At 42.7% G+C, this 22,023-nt stretch overlaps 46 non-coding genes across 46 annotated transcripts; all 46 read left to right on the top strand.

Moving 5' to 3' along the window:
- The first annotated feature begins 424 nt into the window (after positions 1-424).
- On the top strand, positions 425-507 carry trnal-cag (transfer RNA leucine (anticodon CAG)). Its single transcript has one exon. It is a non-coding gene; the product is annotated as a tRNA-Leu (tRNA).
- Positions 508-1,016: 509 nt separating this feature from the next.
- Positions 1,017-1,099, top strand: trnal-cag (transfer RNA leucine (anticodon CAG)). The gene has a single exon. It is a non-coding gene; the product is annotated as a tRNA-Leu (tRNA).
- Positions 1,100-1,221: 122 nt separating this feature from the next.
- trnal-cag (transfer RNA leucine (anticodon CAG)) lies at positions 1,222-1,304 on the top strand. Its single transcript has one exon. It is a non-coding gene; the product is annotated as a tRNA-Leu (tRNA).
- Positions 1,305-1,532: 228 nt separating this feature from the next.
- Positions 1,533-1,615, top strand: trnal-cag (transfer RNA leucine (anticodon CAG)). The gene has a single exon. It is a non-coding gene; the product is annotated as a tRNA-Leu (tRNA).
- Positions 1,616-2,306: 691 nt separating this feature from the next.
- On the top strand, positions 2,307-2,389 carry trnal-cag (transfer RNA leucine (anticodon CAG)). The gene has a single exon. It is a non-coding gene; the product is annotated as a tRNA-Leu (tRNA).
- A 530-nt stretch (positions 2,390-2,919) lies between these two features.
- On the top strand, positions 2,920-3,002 carry trnal-cag (transfer RNA leucine (anticodon CAG)). Its single transcript has one exon. It is a non-coding gene; the product is annotated as a tRNA-Leu (tRNA).
- A 509-nt stretch (positions 3,003-3,511) lies between these two features.
- On the top strand, positions 3,512-3,594 carry trnal-cag (transfer RNA leucine (anticodon CAG)). The gene has a single exon. It is a non-coding gene; the product is annotated as a tRNA-Leu (tRNA).
- Positions 3,595-3,716: 122 nt separating this feature from the next.
- trnal-cag (transfer RNA leucine (anticodon CAG)) lies at positions 3,717-3,799 on the top strand. Its single transcript has one exon. It is a non-coding gene; the product is annotated as a tRNA-Leu (tRNA).
- Positions 3,800-4,028: 229 nt separating this feature from the next.
- On the top strand, positions 4,029-4,111 carry trnal-cag (transfer RNA leucine (anticodon CAG)). The gene has a single exon. It is a non-coding gene; the product is annotated as a tRNA-Leu (tRNA).
- Positions 4,112-4,648: 537 nt separating this feature from the next.
- trnal-cag (transfer RNA leucine (anticodon CAG)) lies at positions 4,649-4,731 on the top strand. Its single transcript has one exon. It is a non-coding gene; the product is annotated as a tRNA-Leu (tRNA).
- Positions 4,732-5,240: 509 nt separating this feature from the next.
- Positions 5,241-5,323, top strand: trnal-cag (transfer RNA leucine (anticodon CAG)). Its single transcript has one exon. It is a non-coding gene; the product is annotated as a tRNA-Leu (tRNA).
- A 424-nt stretch (positions 5,324-5,747) lies between these two features.
- On the top strand, positions 5,748-5,830 carry trnal-cag (transfer RNA leucine (anticodon CAG)). Its single transcript has one exon. It is a non-coding gene; the product is annotated as a tRNA-Leu (tRNA).
- Positions 5,831-6,339: 509 nt separating this feature from the next.
- On the top strand, positions 6,340-6,422 carry trnal-cag (transfer RNA leucine (anticodon CAG)). The gene has a single exon. It is a non-coding gene; the product is annotated as a tRNA-Leu (tRNA).
- Positions 6,423-6,846: 424 nt separating this feature from the next.
- trnal-cag (transfer RNA leucine (anticodon CAG)) lies at positions 6,847-6,929 on the top strand. The gene has a single exon. It is a non-coding gene; the product is annotated as a tRNA-Leu (tRNA).
- Positions 6,930-7,152: 223 nt separating this feature from the next.
- Positions 7,153-7,235, top strand: trnal-cag (transfer RNA leucine (anticodon CAG)). Its single transcript has one exon. It is a non-coding gene; the product is annotated as a tRNA-Leu (tRNA).
- A 122-nt stretch (positions 7,236-7,357) lies between these two features.
- trnal-cag (transfer RNA leucine (anticodon CAG)) lies at positions 7,358-7,440 on the top strand. The gene has a single exon. It is a non-coding gene; the product is annotated as a tRNA-Leu (tRNA).
- A 215-nt stretch (positions 7,441-7,655) lies between these two features.
- trnal-cag (transfer RNA leucine (anticodon CAG)) lies at positions 7,656-7,738 on the top strand. The gene has a single exon. It is a non-coding gene; the product is annotated as a tRNA-Leu (tRNA).
- A 926-nt stretch (positions 7,739-8,664) lies between these two features.
- On the top strand, positions 8,665-8,747 carry trnal-cag (transfer RNA leucine (anticodon CAG)). The gene has a single exon. It is a non-coding gene; the product is annotated as a tRNA-Leu (tRNA).
- A 120-nt stretch (positions 8,748-8,867) lies between these two features.
- Positions 8,868-8,950, top strand: trnal-cag (transfer RNA leucine (anticodon CAG)). Its single transcript has one exon. It is a non-coding gene; the product is annotated as a tRNA-Leu (tRNA).
- A 224-nt stretch (positions 8,951-9,174) lies between these two features.
- On the top strand, positions 9,175-9,257 carry trnal-cag (transfer RNA leucine (anticodon CAG)). The gene has a single exon. It is a non-coding gene; the product is annotated as a tRNA-Leu (tRNA).
- A 224-nt stretch (positions 9,258-9,481) lies between these two features.
- On the top strand, positions 9,482-9,564 carry trnal-cag (transfer RNA leucine (anticodon CAG)). Its single transcript has one exon. It is a non-coding gene; the product is annotated as a tRNA-Leu (tRNA).
- A 228-nt stretch (positions 9,565-9,792) lies between these two features.
- trnal-cag (transfer RNA leucine (anticodon CAG)) lies at positions 9,793-9,875 on the top strand. The gene has a single exon. It is a non-coding gene; the product is annotated as a tRNA-Leu (tRNA).
- Positions 9,876-10,412: 537 nt separating this feature from the next.
- trnal-cag (transfer RNA leucine (anticodon CAG)) lies at positions 10,413-10,495 on the top strand. The gene has a single exon. It is a non-coding gene; the product is annotated as a tRNA-Leu (tRNA).
- Positions 10,496-10,617: 122 nt separating this feature from the next.
- Positions 10,618-10,700, top strand: trnal-cag (transfer RNA leucine (anticodon CAG)). Its single transcript has one exon. It is a non-coding gene; the product is annotated as a tRNA-Leu (tRNA).
- A 224-nt stretch (positions 10,701-10,924) lies between these two features.
- trnal-cag (transfer RNA leucine (anticodon CAG)) lies at positions 10,925-11,007 on the top strand. Its single transcript has one exon. It is a non-coding gene; the product is annotated as a tRNA-Leu (tRNA).
- Positions 11,008-11,537: 530 nt separating this feature from the next.
- On the top strand, positions 11,538-11,620 carry trnal-cag (transfer RNA leucine (anticodon CAG)). The gene has a single exon. It is a non-coding gene; the product is annotated as a tRNA-Leu (tRNA).
- Positions 11,621-11,742: 122 nt separating this feature from the next.
- Positions 11,743-11,825, top strand: trnal-cag (transfer RNA leucine (anticodon CAG)). The gene has a single exon. It is a non-coding gene; the product is annotated as a tRNA-Leu (tRNA).
- A 998-nt stretch (positions 11,826-12,823) lies between these two features.
- On the top strand, positions 12,824-12,906 carry trnal-cag (transfer RNA leucine (anticodon CAG)). The gene has a single exon. It is a non-coding gene; the product is annotated as a tRNA-Leu (tRNA).
- A 122-nt stretch (positions 12,907-13,028) lies between these two features.
- On the top strand, positions 13,029-13,111 carry trnal-cag (transfer RNA leucine (anticodon CAG)). The gene has a single exon. It is a non-coding gene; the product is annotated as a tRNA-Leu (tRNA).
- A 690-nt stretch (positions 13,112-13,801) lies between these two features.
- Positions 13,802-13,884, top strand: trnal-cag (transfer RNA leucine (anticodon CAG)). Its single transcript has one exon. It is a non-coding gene; the product is annotated as a tRNA-Leu (tRNA).
- A 735-nt stretch (positions 13,885-14,619) lies between these two features.
- Positions 14,620-14,702, top strand: trnal-cag (transfer RNA leucine (anticodon CAG)). Its single transcript has one exon. It is a non-coding gene; the product is annotated as a tRNA-Leu (tRNA).
- Positions 14,703-15,211: 509 nt separating this feature from the next.
- On the top strand, positions 15,212-15,294 carry trnal-cag (transfer RNA leucine (anticodon CAG)). Its single transcript has one exon. It is a non-coding gene; the product is annotated as a tRNA-Leu (tRNA).
- Positions 15,295-15,831: 537 nt separating this feature from the next.
- trnal-cag (transfer RNA leucine (anticodon CAG)) lies at positions 15,832-15,914 on the top strand. The gene has a single exon. It is a non-coding gene; the product is annotated as a tRNA-Leu (tRNA).
- Positions 15,915-16,423: 509 nt separating this feature from the next.
- On the top strand, positions 16,424-16,506 carry trnal-cag (transfer RNA leucine (anticodon CAG)). Its single transcript has one exon. It is a non-coding gene; the product is annotated as a tRNA-Leu (tRNA).
- Positions 16,507-17,043: 537 nt separating this feature from the next.
- trnal-cag (transfer RNA leucine (anticodon CAG)) lies at positions 17,044-17,126 on the top strand. The gene has a single exon. It is a non-coding gene; the product is annotated as a tRNA-Leu (tRNA).
- Positions 17,127-17,248: 122 nt separating this feature from the next.
- trnal-cag (transfer RNA leucine (anticodon CAG)) lies at positions 17,249-17,331 on the top strand. The gene has a single exon. It is a non-coding gene; the product is annotated as a tRNA-Leu (tRNA).
- A 224-nt stretch (positions 17,332-17,555) lies between these two features.
- trnal-cag (transfer RNA leucine (anticodon CAG)) lies at positions 17,556-17,638 on the top strand. The gene has a single exon. It is a non-coding gene; the product is annotated as a tRNA-Leu (tRNA).
- Positions 17,639-18,378: 740 nt separating this feature from the next.
- On the top strand, positions 18,379-18,461 carry trnal-cag (transfer RNA leucine (anticodon CAG)). The gene has a single exon. It is a non-coding gene; the product is annotated as a tRNA-Leu (tRNA).
- A 740-nt stretch (positions 18,462-19,201) lies between these two features.
- On the top strand, positions 19,202-19,284 carry trnal-cag (transfer RNA leucine (anticodon CAG)). Its single transcript has one exon. It is a non-coding gene; the product is annotated as a tRNA-Leu (tRNA).
- A 122-nt stretch (positions 19,285-19,406) lies between these two features.
- Positions 19,407-19,489, top strand: trnal-cag (transfer RNA leucine (anticodon CAG)). The gene has a single exon. It is a non-coding gene; the product is annotated as a tRNA-Leu (tRNA).
- Positions 19,490-20,180: 691 nt separating this feature from the next.
- Positions 20,181-20,263, top strand: trnal-cag (transfer RNA leucine (anticodon CAG)). The gene has a single exon. It is a non-coding gene; the product is annotated as a tRNA-Leu (tRNA).
- A 122-nt stretch (positions 20,264-20,385) lies between these two features.
- Positions 20,386-20,468, top strand: trnal-cag (transfer RNA leucine (anticodon CAG)). Its single transcript has one exon. It is a non-coding gene; the product is annotated as a tRNA-Leu (tRNA).
- A 530-nt stretch (positions 20,469-20,998) lies between these two features.
- On the top strand, positions 20,999-21,081 carry trnal-cag (transfer RNA leucine (anticodon CAG)). Its single transcript has one exon. It is a non-coding gene; the product is annotated as a tRNA-Leu (tRNA).
- Positions 21,082-21,203: 122 nt separating this feature from the next.
- Positions 21,204-21,286, top strand: trnal-cag (transfer RNA leucine (anticodon CAG)). Its single transcript has one exon. It is a non-coding gene; the product is annotated as a tRNA-Leu (tRNA).
- Positions 21,287-21,713: 427 nt separating this feature from the next.
- On the top strand, positions 21,714-21,796 carry trnal-cag (transfer RNA leucine (anticodon CAG)). The gene has a single exon. It is a non-coding gene; the product is annotated as a tRNA-Leu (tRNA).
- Positions 21,797-21,918: 122 nt separating this feature from the next.
- trnal-cag (transfer RNA leucine (anticodon CAG)) lies at positions 21,919-22,001 on the top strand. Its single transcript has one exon. It is a non-coding gene; the product is annotated as a tRNA-Leu (tRNA).
- The last annotated feature ends 22 nt before the right edge of the window (positions 22,002-22,023 follow it).

Raw genomic sequence — 22,023 nt, 5'->3', positions numbered from 1 at the left:
TATTTTGCCTTAATTCCATTTCATTGTCTTTATAAAGTATGTCTGAGCTTCCATGTGAAAATTCAAATGTTTTGGTTAAATCATCTAAACTGGAGAGCTAATCTTCCCACAGACAACAGTCAGGATGGCCGAGCAGTCTAAGGCGCTGCGTTCAGGTCACAGTCTCCCCTGGAGGCGTTGTTTTTAATCCAACTTCTGACAGGATAATGTTGCCCTTTTTCCATTTATAATGTCTTTATAAAGCAGTGTTAGGTGATGTGTTCAGTCTCTCCTGGAGGCATGGGTTCGAATCTCACTTCTGACAAGATTAATTTTCCATTATTCCATTTCATTGTCTTTATAAAGTATGTCTGAGCTTCAATCTCAGTTCAAATGTTTTGGTTTAATAATCCAAACTGAAGAGCTAATCTTCATGCAGACAACAGTCAGGATGGCCGAGCGGTCTAAGGCGCTGCGTTCAGGTCGCAGTCTCCCCTGGAGGCGTGGGTTCGAATCCCACTTCTGACAGGAATATTTTGACTTAATTCCATTTCAATGTCTTTATAAAGTATGTCTGAGCTTCCATGTGAAAATTCAAATGTTTTGGTTAAATCATCTAAACTGGAGAGCTAATCTTCGCACAGACAGCAGTCAGGATGGCCGAGCGGTCTAAGGGGCTGCGTTCAGGTCGCAGTCTCCCCTGGAGGCGTTGTTTTGCCCTTTTTCCTTTAAATGTCTTTATAAAGCAGTGTTAGGTGATGTGTTCAGGTCACAGTCTCCCCTGGAGAAGTTGTTTTTAATCCAACTTCTGCCAGGATAATGTTGCCCTTTTTCCATTTATAATGTCTTTATAAAGCAGTGTTAGGTGATGTGTTCAGTCTCTCCTGGAGGCATGGGTTCGAATCTCACTTCTGACAAGATTAATTTTCCATTATTCCATTTCATTGTCTTTATAAAGTATGTCTGAGCTTCAATCTCAGTTCAAATGTTTTGGTTTAATAATCCAAACTGAAGAGCTAATCTTCATGCAGACAACAGTCAGGATGGCCGAGCGGTCTAAGGCGCTGCGTTCAGGTCGCAGTCTCCCCTGGAGGCGTGGGTTCGAATCCCACTTCTGACAGGAATATTTTGTCTTAATTCCATTTCAATGTCTTTATAAAGTATGTCTGAGCTTCGATGTGAAAATTCAAATGTTTTGGTTAAATCATCTAAACTGGAGAGCTAATCTTCACACAGACAACAGTCAGGATGGCCGAGCGGTCTAAGGCGCTGCGTTCAGGTCGCAGTCTCCCCTGGAGGCGTGGGTTCGAATCCCACTTCTGACAGAAGTATTTTGCATAATTCCATTTCAATGTCTTTATAAAGCAGTCTTAGGTGATGTGTTCAGGTCGCAGTCTCTCCTGGAGGCATGGGTTCGAATCTAATTTCTGACTAGATGAATTTTCCCTTATTCCATTTCATTGTCTTTATAAAGTATGTCTGAGCTTAAATCTCAGTTCAAATGTTTTGGTTAAATCATCTAAACTGGAGAGCTAATCTTCACACAGACAACAGTCAGGATGGCCGAGCGGTCAAAGGCGCTGCGTTCAGGTCGCAGTCTCCCCTGGAGGCGTGGGTTCGAATCCCACTTCTGACAGAAGTATTTTGCATACTTCCATTTCAATGTCTTTATAAAGCAGTCTTAGGTGATGTGTTCAGGTCGCAGTCTCTCCTGGAGGCATGGGTTCGAATCTAATTTCTGACTAGATTAATTTTCCCTTATTCCATTTCATTGAATCCCACTTCTGACAGGAATATTTTGCCTTAATTCCATTTCAATGTCTTTATAAAGTATGTCTGAGCTTCCATGTGAAAATTCAAATGTTTTGGTTAAATCATCTAAACTGGAGAGCTAATCTTCCCACACACAACAGTCAGAATGGCCGAGCGTTCTAAGGCGCTGCGTTCAGGTCGCAGTCTCCCCTGGAGGCGTTGTTTTGAATCCCACTTCTGACAGTATAATGTTGCCCTTTTTCCATTTAAATGTCTTTATAAAGCAGTGTTAGGTGATGTGTTCAGGTCGCAGTCTCCCCTGGAGGCGTGGGTTCGAATCCCACTTCTGACAGGATAATGTTGCCCTTTTTCCATTAATAATGTCTTTATAAAGCAGTGTTAGGTGATGTGTTCAGTCTCTCCTGGAGGCATGGGTTCGAATCTCACTTCTGACAAGATTAATTTTCCATTATTCCATTTCATTGTCTTTATAAAGTATGTCTGAGCTTCAATCTCAGTTCAAATGTTTTGGTTTAATAATCCAAACTGAAGAGCTAATCTTCATGCAGACAACAGTCAGGATGGCCGAGCGGTCTAAGGCGCTGCGTTCAGGTCGCAGTCTCCCCTGGAGGCGTGGGTTCGAATCCCACTTCTGACAGGATAATGTTGCCCTTTTTCCATTTAAATGTCTTTATAAAGCAGTGTTAGATGATGTGTTCAGTCTCTCCTGGAGGCGTGGGTTCGAATCCCACTTCTGACAGGAATATTTTGCCTTAATTCCATTTCATTGTCTTTATAAAGTATGTCTGAGCTTCCATGTGAAAATTCAAATGTTTTGGTTAAATCATCTAAACTGGAGAGCTAATCTTCCCACAGACAACAGTCAGGATGGCCGAGCAGTCTAAGGCGCTGCGTTCAGGTCACAGTCTCCCCTGGAGGCGTTGTTTTTAATCCAACTTCTGACAGGATAATGTTGCCCTTTTTCCATTTATAATGTCTTTATAAAGCAGTGTTAGGTGATGTGTTCAGTCTCTCCTGGAGGCATGGGTTCGAATCTCACTTCTGACAAGATTAATTTTCCATTATTCCATTTCATTGTCTTTATAAAGTATGTCTGAGCTTCAATCTCAGTTCAAATGTTTTGGTTTAATAATCCAAACTGAAGAGCTAATCTTCATGCAGACAACAGTCAGGATGGCCGAGCGGTCTAAGGCGCTGCGTTCAGGTCGCAGTCTCCCCTGGGGGCGTGGGTTCGAATCCCACTTCTGACAGGAATATTTTGACTTAATTCCATTTCAATGTCTTTATAAAGTATGTCTGAGCTTCCATGTGAAAATTCAAATGTTTTGGTTAAATCATCTAAACTGGAGAGCTAATCTTCGCACAGACAGCAGTCAGGATGGCCGAGCGGTCTAAGGGGCTGCGTTCAGGTCGCAGTCTCCCCTGGAGGCGTTGTTTTGCCCTTTTTCCTTTAAATGTCTTTATAAAGCAGTGTTAGGTGATGTGTTCAGGTCACAGTCTCCCCTGGAGAAGTTGTTTTTAATCCAACTTCTGCCAGGATAATGTTGCCCTTTTTCCATTTATAATGTCTTTATAAAGCAGTGTTAGGTGATGTGTTCAGTCTCTCCTGGAGGCATGGGTTCGAATCTCACTTCTGACAAGATTAATTTTTCATTATTCCATTTCATTGTCTTTATAAAGTATGTCTGAGCTTCAATCTCAGTTCAAATGTTTTGGTTTAATAATCCAAACTGAAGAGCTAATCTTCATGCAGACAACAGTCAGGATGGCCGAGCGGTCTAAGGCGCTGCGTTCAGGTCGCAGTCTCCCCTGGAGTCGTGGGTTCGAATCCCACTTCTGACAGGAATATTTTGTCTTAATTCCATTTCAATGTCTTTATAAAGTATGTCTGAGCTTCGATGTGAAAATTCAAATGTTTTGGTTAAATCATCTAAACTGGAGAGCTAATCTTCACACAGACAACAGTCAGGATGGCCGAGCGGTCTAAGGCGCTGCGTTCAGGTCGCAGTCTCCCCTGGAGGCGTGGGTTCGAATCCCACTTCTGACAGAAGTATTTTGCATAATTCCATTTCAATGTCTTTATAAAGCAGTCTTAGGTGATGTGTTCAGGTCGCAGTCTCTCCTGGAGGCATGGGTTCGAATCTAATTTCTGACTAGATGAATTTTCCCTTATTCCATTTCATTGTCTTTATAAAGTATGTCTGAGCTTCAATCTCAGTTCAAATGTTTTGGTTTAATAATCTAAATTGAAGAGCTAATCTTCACAACAGATAGCAGTCAGGATGGCCGAGCGGTCTAAGGCGCTGCGTTCAGGTCGCAGTCTCTCCTGGAGGCGTGGGTTCGAATCCCACTTCTGACAGGAATATTTTGCCTTAATTCCATTTCAATGTCTTTATAAAGTATGTCTGAGCTTCCATGTGAAAATTCAAATGTTTTGGTTAAATCATCTAAACTGGAGAGCTAATCTTCCCACACACAACAGTCAGAATGGCCGAGCGTTCTAAGGCGCTGCGTTCAGGTCGCAGTCTCCCCTGGAGGCGCTGTTTTGAATCCCACTTCTGACAGTATAATGTTGCCCTTTATCCATTTAAATGTCTTTATAAAGCAGTGTTAGGTGATGTGTTCAGGTCGCAGTCTCCCCTGGAGGCGTGGGTTCGAATCCCACTTCTGACAGGATAATGTTGCCCTTTTTCCATTTATAATGTCTTTATAAAGCAGTGTTAGGTGATGTGTTCAGTCTCTCCTGGAGGCATGGGTTCGAATCTCACTTCTGACAAGATTAATTTTCCATTATTCCATTTCATTGTCTTTATAAAGTATGTCTGAGCTTCAATCTCAGTTCAAATGTTTTGGTTTAATAATCCAAACTGAAGAGCTAATCTTCATGCAGACAACAGTCAGGATGGCCGAGCGGTCTAAGGCGCTGCGTTCAGGTCGCAGTCTCCCCTGGAGGCGTGGGTTCGAATCCCACTTCTGACAGGAATATTTTGACTTAATTCCATTTCAATGTCTTTATAAAGTATGTCTGAGCTTCCATGTGAAAATTCAAATGTTTTGGTTAAATCATCTAAACTGGAGAGCTAATCTTCGCACAGACAGCAGTCAGGATGGCCGAGCGGTCTAAGGGGCTGCGTTCAGGTCGCAGTCTCCCCTGGAGGCGTTGTTTTGCCCTTTTTCCTTTAAATGTCTTTATAAAGCAGTGTTAGGTGATGTGTTCAGGTCACAGTCTCCCCTGGAGAAGTTGTTTTTAATCCAACTTCTGCCAGGATAATGTTGCCCTTTTTCCATTTATAATGTCTTTATAAAGCAGTGTTAGGTGATGTGTTCAGTCTCTCCTGGAGGCATGGGTTCGAATCTCACTTCTGACAAGATTAATTTTCCATTATTCCATTTCATTGTCTTTATAAAGTATGTCTGAGCTTCAATCTCAGTTCAAATGTTTTGGTTTAATAATCCAAACTGAAGAGCTAATCTTCATGCAGACAACAGTCAGGATGGCCGAGCGGTCTAAGGCGCTGCGTTCAGGTCGCAGTCTCCCCTGGAGGCGTGGGTTCGAATCCCACTTCTGACAGGAATATTTTGCCTTAATTCCATTTCAATGTCTTTATAAAGTATGTCTGAGCTTCAATCTCAGTTCAAATGTTTTGGTTTAATAATCCAAACTGAAGAGCTAATCTTCATGCAGACAACAGTCAGGATGGCCGAGCGGTCTAAGGCGCTGCGTTCAGGTCGCAGTCTCCCCTGCAAGTTGTTTTTAATCCAACTTCTGCCAGGATAATGTTGCCCTTTTTCCATTTATAATGTCTTTATAAAGCAGTGTTAGGTGATGTGTTCAGTCTCTCCTGGAGGCATGGGTTCGAATCTCACTTCTGACAAGATTAATTTTCCATTATTCCATTTCATTGTCTTTATAAAGTATGTCTGAGCTTCAATCTCAGTTCAAATGTTTTGGTTTAATAATCCAAACTGAAGAGCTAATCTTCATGCAGACAACAGTCAGGATGGCCGAGCGGTCTAAGGCGCTGCGTTCAGGTCGCAGTCTCCCCTGGAGGCGTGGGTTCGAATCCCACTTCTGACAGGAATATTTTGACTTAATTCCATTTCAATGTCTTTATAAAGTATGTCTGAGCTTCCATGTGAAAATTCAAATGTTTTGGTTAAATCATCTAAACTGGAGAGCTAATCTTCGCACAGACAGCAGTCAGGATGGCCGAGCGGTCTAAGGGGCTGCGTTCAGGTCGCAGTCTCCCCTGGAGGCGTTGTTTTGCCCTTTTTCCTTTAAATGTCTTTATAAAGCAGTGTTAGGTGATGTGTTCAGGTCACAGTCTCCCCTGGAGAAGTTGTTTTTAATCCAACTTCTGCCAGGATAATGTTGCCCTTTTTCCATTTATAATGTCTTTATAAAGCAGTGTTAGGTGATGTGTTCAGTCTCTCCTGGAGGCATGGGTTCGAATCTCACTTCTGACAAGATTAATTTTCCATTATTCCATTTCATTGTCTTTATAAAGTATGTCTGAGCTTCAATCTCAGTTCAAATGTTTTGGTTTAATAATCCAAACTGAAGAGCTAATCTTCATGCAGACAACAGTCAGGATGGCCGAGCGGTCTAAGGCGCTGCGTTCAGGTCGCAGTCTCCCCTGGAGGCGTGGGTTCGAATCCCACTTCTGACAGGAATATTTTGCCTTAATTCCATTTCAATGTCTTTATAAAGTATGTCTGAGCTTCAATCTCAGTTCAAATGTTTTGGTTTAATAATCCAAACTGAAGAGCTAATCTTCATGCAGACAACAGTCAGGATGGCCGAGCGGTCTAAGGCGCTGCGTTCAGGTCGCAGTCTCCCCTGCAAGTTGTTTTTAATCCAACTTCTGCCAGGATAATGTTGCCCTTTTTCCATTTATAATGTCTTTATAAAGCAGTGTTAGGTGATGTGTTCAGTCTCTCCTGGAGGCATGGGTTCGAATCTCACTTCTGACAAGATTAATTTTCCATTATTCCATTTCATTGTCTTTATAAAGTATGTCTGAGCTTCAATCTCAGTTCAAATGTTTTGGTTTAATAATCCAAACTGAAGAGCTAATCTTCATGCAGACAACAGTCAGGATGGCCGAGCGGTCTAAGGCGCTGCGTTCAGGTCGCAGTCTCCCCTGGAGGCGTGGGTTCGAATCCCACTTCTGACAGGAATATTTTGCCTTAATTCCATTTATAATGTCTTTATAAAGCAGTGTTAGGTGATGTGTTCAGTCTCTCCTGGAGGCATGGGTTCGAATCTCACTTCTGACAAGATTAATTTTCCATTATTCCATTTCATTGTCTTTATAAAGTATGTCTGAGCTTCAATCTCAGTTCAAATGTTTTGGTTTAATAATCCAAACTGAAGAGCTAATCTTCATGAAGACAACAGTCAGGATGGCCGAGCGGTCTAAGGCGCTGCGTTCAGGTCGCAGTCTCCCCTGGAGTCGTGGGTTCGAATCCCACTTCTGACAGGAATATTTTGTCTTAATTCCATTTCAATGTCTTTATAAAGTATGTCTGAGCTTCGATGTGAAAATTCTAATGTTTTGGTTAAATCATCTAAACTGGAGAGCTAATCTTCTCACAGACAACAGTCAGGATGGCCGAGCGGTCTAAGGCGCTGCGTTCAGGTCGCAGTCTCCCCTGGAGGCGTGGGTTCGAATCCCACTTCTGACAGAAGTATTTTGCATAATTCCATTTCAATGTCTTTATAAAGCAGTCTTAGGTGGCAGTCTCTCCTGGAGGCATGGGTTCGAATCTAATTTCTGACTAGATTAATTTTCCCTTATTCCATTTCATTGTCTTTATAAAGTATGTCTGAGCTTCAATCTCAGTTCAAATGTTTTGGTTTAATAATCTAAATTGAAGAGCTAATCTTCACACAGATAGCAGTCAGGATGGCCGAGCGGTCTAAGGCGCTGCGTTCAGGTCGCAGTCTCTCCTGGAGGCGTGGGTTCGAATCCCACTTCTGACAGGAATATTTAGCCTTAATTCCATTTCAATGTCTTTATAAAGTATGTCTGAGCTTCCATGTGAAAATTCAAATGTTTTGGTTAAATCATCTAAACTGGAGAGCTAATCTTCCCACACACAACAGTCAGAATGGCCGAGCGTTCTAAGGCGCTGCGTTCAGGTCGCAGTCTCCCCTGGAGGCGTTGTTTTGAATCCCACTTCTGACAGTATAATGTTGCCCTTTTTCCATTTAAATGTCTTTATAAAGCAGTGTTAGGTGATGTGTTCAGGTCGCAGTCTCCCCTGGAGGCGTGGGTTCGAATCCCACTTCTGACAGGATAATGTTGCCCTTTTTCCATTTATAATGTCTTTATAAAGCAGTGTTAGGTGATGTGTTCAGTCTCTCCTGGAGGCATGGGTTCGAATCTCACTTCTGACAAGATTAATTTTCCATTATTCCATTTCATTGTCTTTATAAAGTATGTCTGAGCTTCCATGTGAAAATTCAAATGTTTTGGTTAAATCATCTAAACTGGAGAGCTAATCTTCGCACAGACAGCAGTCAGGATGGCCGAGCGGTCTAAGGGGCTGCGTTCAGGTCGCAGTCTCCCCTGGAGGCGTTGTTTTGCCCTTTTTCCTTTAAATGTCTTTATAAAGCAGTGTTAGGTGATGTGTTCAGGTCACAGTCTCCCCTGGAGAAGTTGTTTTTAATCCAACTTCTGCCAGGATAATGTTGCCCTTTTTCCATTTATAATGTCTTTATAAAGCAGTGTTAGGTGATGTGTTCAGTCTCTCCTGGAGGCATGGGTTCGAATCTCACTTCTGACAAGATTCATTTTCCATTATTCCATTTCATTGTCTTTATAAAGTATGTCTGAGCTTCAATCTCAGTTCAAATGTTTTGGTTTAATAATCCAAACTGAAGAGCTAATCTTCATGCAGACAACAGTCAGGATGGCCGAGCGGTCTAAGGCGCTGCGTTCAGGTCGCAGTCTCCCCTGGAGGCGTGGGTTCGAATCCCACTTCTGACAGGAATATTTTGCCTTAATTCCATTTCAATGTCTTTATAAAGTATGTCTGAGCTTCAATCTCAGTTCAAATGTTTTGGTTTAATAATCCAAACTGAAGAGCTAATCTTCATGCAGACAACAGTCAGGATGGCCGAGCGGTCTAAGGCGCTGCGTTCAGGTCGCAGTCTCCCCTGGAGGCGTGGTTTCGAATCCCACTTCTGACAGGATAATGTTGCCCTTTTTCCATTTAAATGTCTTTATAAAGCAGTGTTAGGTGATGTGTTCAGTCTCTCCTGGAGGCGTGGGTTCGAATCCCACTTCTGACAGGAATATTTTGCCTTAATTCCATTTCATTGTCTTTATAAAGTATGTCTGAGCTTCCATGTGAAAATTCAAATGTTTTGGTTAAATCATCTAAACTGGAGAGCTAATCTTCCCACAGACAGCAGTCAGGATGGCCGAGCGGTCTAAGGCGCTGCGTTCAGGTCGCAGTCTCCCCTGGAGGCGTGGGTTCGAATCCCACTTCTGACAGGATAATGTTGCCCTTTTTCCATTTAAATGTCTTTATAAAGCAGTGTTAGGTGATGTGTTCAGTCTCTCCTGGAGGCGTGGGTTCGAATCCCACTTCTGACAGGAATATTTTCCCTTAATTCCATTTCATTGTCTTCATAAAGTATGTCTGAGCTTCCATGTGAAAATTCAAATGTTTTGGTTAAATCATCTAAACTGGAGAGCTAATCTTCACACAGACAACAGTCAGGATGGCCGAGCGGTCTAAGGCGCTGCGTTCAGGTCGCAGTCTCCCCTGGAGGCGTGGGTTCGAATCCCACTTCTGACAGAAGTATTTTGAATAATTCCATTTCAATGTCTTTATAAAGCAGTCTTAGGTGATGTGTTCAGGTCGCAGTCTCTCCTGGAGGCATGGGTTCGAATCTAATTTCTGACTAGATTAATTTTCCCTTATTCCATTTCATTGTCTTTATAAAGTATGTCTGAGCTTCAATCTCAGTTCAAATGTTTTGGTTTAATAATCTAAATTGAAGAGCTAATCTTCACACAGATAGCAGTCAGGATGGCCGAGCGGTCTAAGGCGCTGCGTTCAGGTCGCAGTCTCTCCTGGAGGCGTGGGTTCGAATCCCACTTCTGACAGGAATATTTTGCCTTAATTCCATTTCAATGTCTTTATAAAGTATGTCTGAGCTTCCACGTGAAAATTCAAATGTTTTGGTTAAATCATCTAAACTGGAGAGCTAATCTTCCCACACACAACAGTCAGAATGGCCGAGCGTTCTAAGGCGCTGCGTTCAGGTCGCAGTCTCCCCTGGAGGCGTTGTTTTGAATCCCACTTCTGACAGTATAATGTTGCCCTTTTTCCATTTAAATGTCTTTATAAAGCAGTGTTAGGTGATGTGTTCAGGTCGCAGTCTCCCCTGGAGGCGTGGGTTCGAATCCCACTTCTGACAGGATAATGTTGCCCTTTTTCCATTTATAATGTCTTTATAAAGCAGTGTTAGGTGATGTGTTCAGTCTCTCCTGGAGGCATGGGTTCGAATCTCACTTCTGACAAGATTAATTTTCCATTATTCCATTTCATTGTCTTTATAAAGTATGTCTGAGCTTCAATCTCAGTTCAAATGTTTTGGTTTAATAATCCAAACTGAAGAGCTAATCTTCATGCAGACAACAGTCAGGATGGCCGAGCGGTCTAAGGCGCTGCGTTCAGGTCGCAGTCTCCCCTGGAGGCGTGGGTTCGAATCCCACTTCTGACAGGAATATTTTGACTTAATTCCATTTCAATGTCTTTATAAAGTATGTCTGAGCTTCCATGTGAAAATTCAAATGTTTTGGTTAAATCATCTAAACTGGAGAGCTAATCTCCGCACAGACAGCAGTCAGGATGGCCGAGCGGTCTAAGGCGCTGCGTTCAGGTCGCAGTCTCCCCTGGAGGCGTGGTTTCGAATCCCACTTCTGACAGGATAATGTTGCCCTTTTTCCATTTAAATGTCTTTATAAAGCAGTGTTAGGTGATGTGTTCAGTCTCTCCTGGAGGCGTGGGTTCGAATCCCACTTCTGACAGGAATATTTTGCCTTAATTCCATTTCATTGTCTTTATAAAGTATGTCTGAGCTTCCATGTGAAAATTCAAATGTTTTGGTTAAATCATCTAAACTGGAGAGCTAATCTTCCCACAGACAGCAGTCAGGATGGCCGAGCGGTCTAAGGCGCTGCGTTCAGGTCGCAGTCTCCCCTGGAGGCGTGGGTTCGAATCCCACTTCTGACAGGATAATGTTGCCCTTTTTCCATTTAAATGTCTTTATAAAGCAGTGTTAGGTGATGTGTTCAGTCTCTCCTGGAGGCGTGGGTTCGAATCCCACTTCTGACAGGAATATTTTGCCTTAATTCCATTTCATTGTCTTTATAAAGTATGTCTGAGCTTCCATGTGAAAATTCAAATGTTTTGGTTAAATCATCTAAACTGGAGAGCTAATCTTCCCACAGACAACAGTCAGGATGGCCGAGCAGTCTAAGGCGCTGCGTTCAGGTCACAGTCTCCCCTGGAGGCGTTGTTTTTAATCCAACTTCTGCCAGGATAATGTTGCCCTTTTTCCATTTATAATGTCTTTATAAAGCAGTGTTAGGTGATGTGTTCAGTCTCTCCTGGAGGCATGGGTTCGAATCTCACTTCTGACAAGATTAATTTTCCATTATTACATTTCATTGTCTTTATAAAGTATGTCTGAGCTTCAATCTCAGTTCAAATGTTTTGGTTTAATAATCCAAACTGAAGAGCTAATCTTCATGCAGACAACAGTCAGGATGGCCGAGCGGTCTAAGGCGCTGCGTTCAGGTCGCAGTCTCCCCTGGAGGCGTGGGTTCGAATCCCACTTCTGACAGGAATATTTTGCCTTAATTCCATTTCAATGTCTTTATAAAGTATGTCTGAGCTTCGATGTGAAAATTCAAATGTTTTGGTTAAATCATCTAAACTGGAGAGCTAATCTTCACACAGACAACAGTCAGGATGGCCGAGCGGTCAAAGGCGCTGCGTTCAGGTCGCAGTCTCCCCTGGAGGCGTGGGTTCAAATCCCACTTCTGACAGAAGTATTTTGCATACTTCCATTTCAATGTCTTTATAAAGCAGTCTTAGGTGATGTGTTCAGGTCGCAGTCTCTCCTGGAGGCATGGGTTCGAATCTAATTTCTGACTAGATTAATTTTCCCTTATTCCATTTCATTGAATCCCACTTCTGACAGGAATATTTTGCCTTAATTCCATTTCAATGTCTTTATAAAGTATGTCTGAGCTTCCATGTGAAAATTCAAATGTTTTGGTTAAATCATCTAAACTGGAGAGCTAATCTTCCCACACACAACAGTCAGAATGGCCGAGCGTTCTAAGGCGCTGCGTTCAGGTCGCAGTCTCCCCTGGAGGCGTTGTTTTGAATCCCACTTCTGACAGTATAATGTTGCCCTTTTTCCATTTAAATGTCTTTATAAAGCAGTGTTAGGTGATGTGTTCAGGTCGCAGTCTCCCCTGGAGGCGTGGGTTCGAATCCCACTTCTGACAGGATAATGTTGCCCTTTTTCCATTTAAATGTCTTTATAAAGCAGTGTTAGGTGATGTGTTCAGTCTCTCCTGGAGGCGTGGGTTCGAATCCCACTTCTGACAGGAATATTTTGCCTTAATTCCATTTCATTGTCTTTATAAAGTATGTCTGAGCTTCCATGTGAAAATTCAAATGTTTTGGTTAAATCATCTAAACTGGAGAGCTAATCTTCCCACAGACAACAGTCAGGATGGCCGAGCAGTCTAAGGCGCTGCGTTCAGGTCACAGTCTCCCCTGGAGGCGTTGTTTTTAATCCAACTTCTGCCAGGATAATGTTGCCCTTTTTCCATTTATAATGTCTTTATAAAGCAGTGTTAGGTGATGTGTTCAGTCTCTCCTGGAGGCATGGGTTCGAATCTCACTTCTGACAAGATTAATTTTCCATTATTCCATTTCATTGTCTTTATAAAGTATGTCTGAGCTTCAATCTCAGTTCAAATGTTTTGGTTTAATAATCCAAACTGAAGAGCTAATCTTCATGCAGACAACAGTCAGGATGGCCGAGCGGTCTAAGGCGCTGCGTTCAGGTCGCAGTCTCCCCTGGAGGCGTGGGTTCGAATCCCACTTCTGACAGGAATATTTTGCCTTAATTCCATTTCAATGTCTTTATAAAGTATGTCTGAGCTTCGATGTGAAAATTCAAATGTTTTGGTTAAATAATCTAAACTGGAGAGCTAATCTTCACACAGACAACAGTCAGGATGGCCGAGCGGTCAAAGGCGCTGCGTTCAGGTCGCAGTCTCCCCTGGAGGCGTGGGTTCAAATCCCACTTCTGACAGAAGTATTTTGCATACTTCCATTTCAATGTCTTTATAAAGCAGTCTTAGGTGATGTGTTCAGGTCGCAGTCTCTCCTGGAGGCATGGGTTCGAATCTAATTTCTGACTAGATTAATTTTCCCTTATTCCATTTCATTGAATCCCACTTCTGACAGGAATATTTTGCCTTAATTCCATTTCAATGTCTTTATAAAGTATGTCTGAGCTTCCATGTGAAAATTCAAATGTTTTGGTTAAATCATCTAAACTGGAGAGCTAATCTTCCCACACACAACAGTCAGAATGGCCGAGCGTTCTAAGGCGCTGCGTTCAGGTCGCAGTCTCCCCTGGAGGCGTTGTTTTGAATCCCACTTCTGACAGTATAATGTTGCCCTTTTTCCATTTAAATGTCTTTATAAAGCAGTGTTAGGTGATGTGTTCAGGTCGCAGTCTCCCCTGGAGGCGTGGGTTCGAATCCCACTTCTGACAGGATAATGTTGCCCTTTTTCCATTTAAATGTCTTTATAAAGCAGTGTTAGGTGATGTGTTCAGTCTCTCCTGGAGGCATGGGTTCGAATCTCACTTCTGACAAGATTAATTTTCCATTATTCCATTTCATTGTCTTTATAAAGTATGTCTGAGCTTCAATCTCAGTTCAAATGTTTTGGTTTAATAATCCAAACTGAAGAGCTAATCTTCATGCAGACAACAGTCAGGATGGCCGAGCGGTCTAAGGCGCTGCGTTCAGGTCGCAGTCTCCCCTGGAGGCGTGGGTTCGAATCCCACTTCTGACAGGAATATTTTGACTTAATTCCATTTCAATGTCTTTATAAAGTATGTCTGAGCTTCCATGTGAAAATTCAAATGTTTTGGTTAAATCATCTAAACTGGAGAGCTAATCTTCGCACAGACAGCAGTCAGGATGGCCGAGCGGTCTAAGGCGCTGCATTCAGGTCGCAGTCTCCCCTGGAGGCGTGGGTTCGAATCCCACTGCTGACAGGATAATGTTGCCCTTTTTCCATTTAAATGTCTTTATAAAGCAGTGTTAGGTGATGTGTTCAGTCTCTCCTGGAGGCGTGGGTTCGAATCCCACTTCTGACAGGAATATTTTGCCTTAATTCCATTTCATTGTCTTTATAAAGTATGTCTGAGCTTCCATGTGAAAATTCAAATGTTTTGGTTAAATCATCTAAACTGGAGAGCTAATCTTCCCACAGACAACAGTCAGGATGGCCGAACAGTCTAAGGCGCTGCGTTCAGGTCACAGTCTCCCCTGGAGGCGTGGGTTCGAATCCCACTTCTGACAGGATAATGTTGCCCTTTTTCCATTTATAATGTCTTTATAAAGCAGTGTTAGGTGATGTGTTCAGTCTCTCCTGGAGGCATGGGTTCGAATCTCACTTCTGACAAGATTAATTTTCCATTATTCCATTTCATTGTCTTTATAAAGTATGTCTGAGCTTCAATCTCAGTTCAAATGTTTTGGTTTAATAATCCAAACTGAAGAGCTAATCTTCATGCAGACAACAGTCAGGATGGCCGAGCGGTCTAAGGCGCTGCGTTCAGGTCGCAGTCTCCCCTGGAGGCGTGGGTTCGAATCCCACTTCTGACAGGAATATTTTGACTTAATTCCATTTCAATGTCTTTATAAAGTATGTCTGAGCTTCCATGTGAAAATTCAAATGTTTTGGTTAAATCATCTAAACTGGAGAGCTAATCTTCGCACAGACAGCAGTCAGGATGGCCGAGCGGTCTAAGGGGCTGCGTTCAGGTTGCAGTCTCCCCTGGAGGCGTTGTTTTGCCCTTTTTCCTTTAAATGTCTTTATAAAGCAGTGTTAGGTGATGTGTTCAGGTCACAGTCTCCCCTGGAGAAGTTGTTTTTAATCCAACTTCTGCCAGGATAATGTTGCCCTTTTTCCATTTATAATGTCTTTATAAAGCAGTGTTAGGTGATGTGTTCAGTCTCTCCTGGAGGCATGGGTTCGAATCTCACTTCTGACAAGATTAATTTTCCCTTATTCCATTTCATTGTCTTTATAAAGTATGTCTGAGCTTCAATCTCAGTTCAAATGTTTTGGTTTAATAATCTAAATTGAAGAGCTAATCTTCACACAGATAGCAGTCAGGATGGCCGAGCGGTCTAAGGCGCTGCGTTCAGGTCGCAGTCTCTCCTGGAGGCGTGGGTTCGAATCCCACTTCTGACAGGAATATTTTGCCTTAATTCCATTTCAATGTCTTTATAAAGTATGTCTGAGCTTCCATGTGAAAATTCAAATGTTTTGGTTAAATCATCTAAACTGGAGAGCTAATCTTCCCACACACAACAGTCAGAATGGCCGAGCGTTCTAAGGCGCTGCGTTCAGGTCGCAGTCTCCCCTGGAGGCGTTGTTTTGAATCCCACTTCTGACAGTATAATGTTGCCCTTTTTCCATTTAAATGTCTTTATAAAGCAGTGTTAGGTGATGTGTTCAGGTCGCAGTCTCCCCTGGAGGCGTGGGTTCGAATCCCACTTCTGACAGGATAATGTTGCCCTTTTTCCATTTATAATGTCTTTATAAAGCAGTGTTAGGTGATGTGTTCAGTCTCTCCTGGAGGCATGGGTTCGAATCTCACTTCTGACAAGATTAATTTTCCATTATTCCATTTCATTGTCTTTATAAAGTATGTCTGAGCTTCAATCTCAGTTCAAATGTTTTGGTTTAATAATCCAAACTGAAGAGCTAATCTTCATGCAGACAACAGTCAGGATGGCCGAGCGGTCTAAGGCGCTGCGTTCAGGTCGCAGTCTCCCCTGGAGGCGTGGGTTCGAATCCCACTTCTGACAGGAATATTTTGCCTTAATTCCATTTCAATGTCTTTATAAAGTATGTCTGAGCTTCCATGTGAAAATTCAAATGTTTTGGTTAAATCATCTAAACTTGAGAGCTAATCTTCGCACAGACAGCAGTCAGGATGGCCGAGCGGTCTAAGGGGCTGCGTTCAGGTCGCAGTCTCCCCTGGAGGCGTTGTTTTGCCCTTTTTCCTTTAAATGTCTTTATAAAGCAGTGTTAGGTGATGTGTTCAGGTCACAGTCTCCCCTGGAGAAGTTGTTTTTAATCCAACTTCTGCCAGGATAATGTTGCCCTTTTTCCATTTATAATGTCTTTATAAAGCAGTGTTAGGTGATGTGTTCAGTCTCTCCTGGAGGCATGGGTTCGAATCTCACTTCTGACAAGATTAATTTTCCCTTATTACATTTCATTGTCTTTATAAAGTATGTCTGAGCTTCAATCTCAGTTCAAATGTTTTGGTTTAATAATCTAAATTGAAGAGCTAATCTTCACACAGATAGCAGTCAGGATGGCCGAGCGGTCTAAGGCGCTGCGTTCAGGTCGCAGTCTCTCCTGGAGGCGTGGGTTCGAATCCCACTTCTGACAGGAATATTTTGCCTTAATTCCATTTCAATGTCTTTATAAAGTATGTCTGAGCATCCATGTGAAAATTCAAATGTTTTGGTTAAATCATCTAAACTGGAGAGCTAATCTTCCCACACACAACAGTCAGAATGGCCGAGCGTTCTAAGGCGCTGCGTTCAGGTCGCAGTCTCCCCTGGAGGCGTTGTTTTGAATCCCACTTCTGACAGTATAATGTTGCCCTTTTTCCATTTAAATGTCTTTATAAAGCAGTGTTAGGTGATGTGTTCAGGTCGCAGTCTCCCCTGGAGGCGTGGGTTCGAATCCCACTTCTGACAGGATAATGTTGCCCTTTTTCCATTTATAATGTCTTTATAAAGCAGTGTTAGGTGATGTGTTCAGTCTCTCCTGGAGGCATGGGTTCGAATCTCACTTCTGACAAGATTAATTTTCCATTATTCCATTTCATTGTCTTTATAAAGTATGTCTGAGCTTCAATCTCAGTTCAAATGTTTTGGTTTAATAATCCAAACTGAAGAGCTAATCTTCATGCAGACAACAGTCAGGATGGCCGAGCGGTCTAAGGCGCTGCGTTCAGGTCGCAGTCTCCCCTGGAGGCGTGGGTTCGAATCCCACTTCTGACAGGAATATTTTGACTTAATTCCATTTCAATGTCTTTATAAAGTATGTCTGAGCTTCCATGTGAAAATTCAAATGTTTTGGTTAAATCATCTAAACTGGAGAGCTAATCTTCGCACAGACAGCAGTCAGGATGGCCGAGCGGTCTAAGGCGCTGCGTTCAGGTCGCAGTCTCCCCTGGAGGCGTGGTTTCGAATCCCACTTCTGACAGGATAATGTTGCCCTTTCTCCATTTAAATGTCTTTATAAAGCAGTGTTAGGTGATGTGTTCAGTCTCTCCTGGAGGCGTGGGTTCGAATCCCACTTCTGACAGGAATATTTTGCCTTAATTCCATTTCATTGTCTTTATAAAGTATGTCTGAGCTTCCATGTGAAAATTCAAATGTTTTGGTTAAATCATCTAAACTGGAGAGCTAATCTTCCCACAGACAGCAGTCAGGATGGCCGAGCGGTCTAAGGCGCTGCGTTCAGGTCGCAGTCTCCCCGGGAGGCGTGGGTTCGAATCCCACTTCTGACAGGATAATGTTGCCCTTTTTCCATTTAAATGTCTTTATAAAGCAGTGTTAGGTGATGTGTTCAGTCTCTCCTGGAGGCGTGGGTTCGAATCCCACTTCTGACAGGAATATTTTGCCTTAATTCCATTTCATTGTCTTCATAAAGTATGTCTGAGCTTCGATGTGAAAATTCAAATGTTTTGGTTAAATCATCTAAACTGGAGAGCTAATCTTCACACAGACAACAGTCAGGATGGCCGAGCGGTCTAAGGCGCTGCGTTCAGGTCGCATCCCCTGGAGGCGTGGGTTCGAATCCCACTTCTGACAGGAATATTTTGCCTTAATTCCATTTCAATGTCTTTATAAAGTATGTCTGAGCTTCCATGTGAAAATTCAAATGTTTTGGTTAAATCATCTAAACTGGAGAGCTAATCTTCCCACACACAACAGTCAGAATGGCCGAGCGTTCTAAGGCGCTGCGTTCAGGTCGCAGTCTCCCCTGGAGGCGTTGTTTTGAATCCCACTTCTGACAGTATAATGTTGCCCTTTTTCCATTTAAATGTCTTTATAAAGCAGTGTTAGGTGATGTGTTCAGGTCGCAGTCTCCCCTGGAGGCGTGGGTTCGAATCCCACTTCTGACAGGAATATTTTGCCTTAATTCCATTTCAATGTCTTTATAAAGTATGTCTGAGCTTCCATGTGAAAATTCAAATGTTTTGGTTAAATCATCTAAACTGGAGAGCTAATCTTCCCACAGACAACAGTCAGGATGGCCGAGCGGTCTAAGGCGCTGCGTTCAGGTCGCAGTCTCCCCTGGAGGCGTGGGTTCGAATCCCACTTCTGACAGGAATATTTTGCCTTAATTCCATTTCAATGTCTTTATAAAGTATGTCTGAGCTTCCATGTGAAAATTCAAATGTTTTGGTTAAATCATCTAAACTGGAGAGCTAATCTTCCCACACACAACAGTCAGAATGGCCGAGCGTTCTAAGGCGCTGCGTTCAGGTCGCAGTCTCCCCTGGAGGCGTTGTTTTGAATCCCACTTCTGACAGTATAATGTTGCCCTTTTTCCATTTAAATGTCTTTATAAAGCAGTGTTAGGTGATGTGTTCAGGTCGCAGTCTCCCCTGGAGGCGTGGGTTCGAATCCCACTTCTGACAGGAATATTTTGCCTTAATTCCATTTCAATGTCTTTATAAAGTATGTCTGAGCTTCCATGTGAAAATTCAAATGTTTTGGTTAAATCATCTAAACTGGAGAGCTAATCTTCCCACAGACAACAGTCAGGATGGCCGAGCAGTCTAAGGCGCTGCGTTCAGGTCACAGTCTCCCCTGGAGGCGTTGTTTTTAATCCAACTTCTGCCAGGATAATGTTGCCCTTTTTCCATTTATAATGTCTTTATAAAGCAGTGTTAGGTGATGTGTTCAGTCTCTCCTGGAGGCATGGGTTCGAATCTCACGTCTGACAAGATTAATTTTCCATTATTCCATTTCATTGTCTTTATAAAGTATGTCTGAGCTTCAATCTGTTCAAATGTTTTGGTTTAATAATCCAAACTGAAGAGCTAATCTCCATGCAGATAACAGTCAGGATGGCCGAGCGGTCTAAGGCGCTGCGTTCAGGTCGCAGTCTCCCCTGGAGGCGTGGGTTCGAATCCCACTTCTGACAGGAATATTTTGCCTTAATTCCATTTCAATGTCTTTATAAAGTATGTCTGAGCTTCGATGTGAAAATTCAAATGTTTTGGTTAAATCATCTAAACTGGAGAGCTAATCTTCACACAGACAACAGTCAGGATGGCCGAGCGGTCAAAGGCGCTGCGTTCAGGTCGCAGTCTCCCCTGGAGGCGTGGGTTCGAATCCCACTTCTGACAGAAGTATTTTGCATACTTCCATTTCAATGTCTTTATAAAGCAGTCTTAGGTGATGTGTTCAGGTCGCAGTCTCTCCTGGAGGCATGGGTTCGAATCTAATTTCTGACTAGATTAATTTTCCCTTATTCCATTTCATTGAATCCCACTTCTGACAGGAATATTTTGCCTTAATTCCATTTCAATGTCTTTATAAAGTATGTCTGAGCTTCCATGTGAAAATTCAAATGTTTTGGTTAAATCATCTAAACTGGAGAGCTAATCTTCCCACACACAACAGTCAGAATGGCCGAGCGTTCTAAGGCGCTGCGTTCAGGTCGCAGTCTCCCCTGGAGGCGTTGTTTTGAATCCCACTTCTGACAGTATAATGTTGCCCTTTTTCCATTTAAATGTCTTTATAAAGCAGTGTTAGGTGATGTGTTCAGGTCGCAGTCTCCCCTGGAGGCGTGGGTTCGAATCCCACTTCTGACAGGATAATGTTGCCCTTTTTCCATTAATAATGTCTTTATAAAGCAGTGTTAGGTGATGTGTTCAGTCTCTCCTGGAGGCATGGGTTCGAATCTCACTTCTGACAAGATTAATTTTCCATTATTCCATTTCATTGTCTTTATAAAGTATGTCTGAGCTTCAATCTCAGTTCAAATGTTTTGGTTTAATAATCCAAACGGAAGAGCTAATCTTCATGCAGACAACAGTCAGGATGGCCGAGCGGTCTAAGGCGCTGCGTTCAGGTCGCAGTCTCCCCTGGAGGCGTGGGTTCGAATCCCACTTCTGACAGGAATATTTTGACTTAATTCCATTTCAATGTCTTTATAAAGTATGTCTGAGCTTCCATGTGAAAATTCAAATGTTTTGGTTAAATCATCTAAACTGGAGAGCTAATCTTCGCACAGACAGCAGTCAGGATGGCCGAGCGGTCTAAGGTGCTGCGTTCAGGTCGCAGTCTCCCCTGGAGGCGTGGGTTCGAATCCCACTTCTGACAGGATAATGTTGCCCTTTTTCCATTTAAATGTCTTTATAAAGCAGTGTTAGGTGATGTGTTCAGTCTCTCCTGGAGGCGTGGGTTCGAATCCCACTTCTGACAGGAATATTTTGCCTTAATTCCATTTCATTGTCTTTATAAAGTATGTCTGAGCTTCCATGTGAAAATTCAAATGTTTTGGTTAAATCATCTAAACTGGAGAGCTAATCTTCCCACAGACAACAGTCAGGATGGCCGAGCAGTCTAAGGCGCTGCGTTCAGGTCACAGTCTCCCCTGGAGGCGTTGTTTTTAATCCAACTTCTGACAGGATAATGTTGCCCTTTTTCCATTTATAATGTCTTTATAAAGCAGTGTTAGGTGATGTGTTCAGTCTCTCCTGGAGGCATGGGTTCGAATCTCACTTCTGACAAGATTAATTTTCCATTATTCCATTTCATTGTCTTTATAAAGTATGTCTGAGCTTCAATCTCAGTTCAAATGTTTTGGTTTAATAATCCAAACTGAAGAGCTAATCTTCATGCAGACAACAGTCAGGATGGCCGAGCGGTCTAAGGCGCTGCGTTCAGGTCGCAGTCTCCCCTGGAGGCGTGGGTTCGAATCCCACTTCTGACAGGAATATTTTGCCTTAATTCCATTTCAATGTCTTTATAAAGTATGTCTGAGCTTCGATGTGAAAATTCAAATGTTTTGGTTAAATAATCTAAACTGGAGAGCTAATCTTCACACAGACAACAGTCAGGATGGCCGAGCGGTCTAAGGCGCTGCGTTCAGGTCGCAGTCTCCCCTCGAGGCGTGGGTTCGAATCCCACTTCTGACAGAAGTATTTTGCATAATTCCATTTCAATGTCTTTATAAAGCAGTCTTAGGTCGCAGTCTCCCCTGGAGGCGTTGTTTTGAATCCCACTTCTGACAGTATAATGTTGCCCTTTTTCCATTTAAATGTCTTTATAAAGCAGTGTTAGGTGATGTGTTCAGTTCGCAGTCTCCCCTGGAGGCGTGGGTTCGAATCCCACTTCTGACAGGATAATGTTGCCCTTTTTCCATTTATAATGTCTTTATAAAGCAGTGTTAGGTGATGTGTTCAGTCTCTCCTAGAGGCATGGGTTCGAATCTCACTTCTGACAAGATTAATTTTCCATTATTCCATTTCATTGTCTTTATAAAGTATGTCTGAGCTTCAATCTCAGTTCAAATGTTTTGGTTCAATAATCCAAACTGAAGAGCTAATCTTCATGCAGACAACAGTCAGGATGGCCGAGCGGTCTAAGGCGCTGCGTTCAGGTCGCAGTCTCCCCTGGAGGCGTGGGTTCGAATCCTACTTCTGACAGGAATATTTTGACTTAATTCCATTTCAATGTCTTTATAAAGTATGTCTGAGCTTCCATGTGAAAATTCAAATGTTTTGGTTAAATCATCTAAACTGGAGAGCTAATCTTCGCACAGACAGCAGTCAGGATGGCCGAGCGGTCTAAGGCGCTGCGTTCAGGTCGCAGTCTCCCCTGGAGGCGTGAGTTCGAATCCCACTTCTGACAGGATAATGTTGCCCTTTTTCCA

The sequence above is a fragment of the Callionymus lyra genome, chromosome 3 (assembly GCF_982586985.1).
Source record: "Callionymus lyra chromosome 3, fCalLyr1.hap1.1, whole genome shotgun sequence".
NCBI classification, from domain to species: Eukaryota; Metazoa; Chordata; class Actinopteri; order Syngnathiformes; family Callionymidae; genus Callionymus; species Callionymus lyra.
Note: the sequence above shows the minus strand (reverse complement) of the source record. Positions and strands in the feature narration are given on the sequence as shown.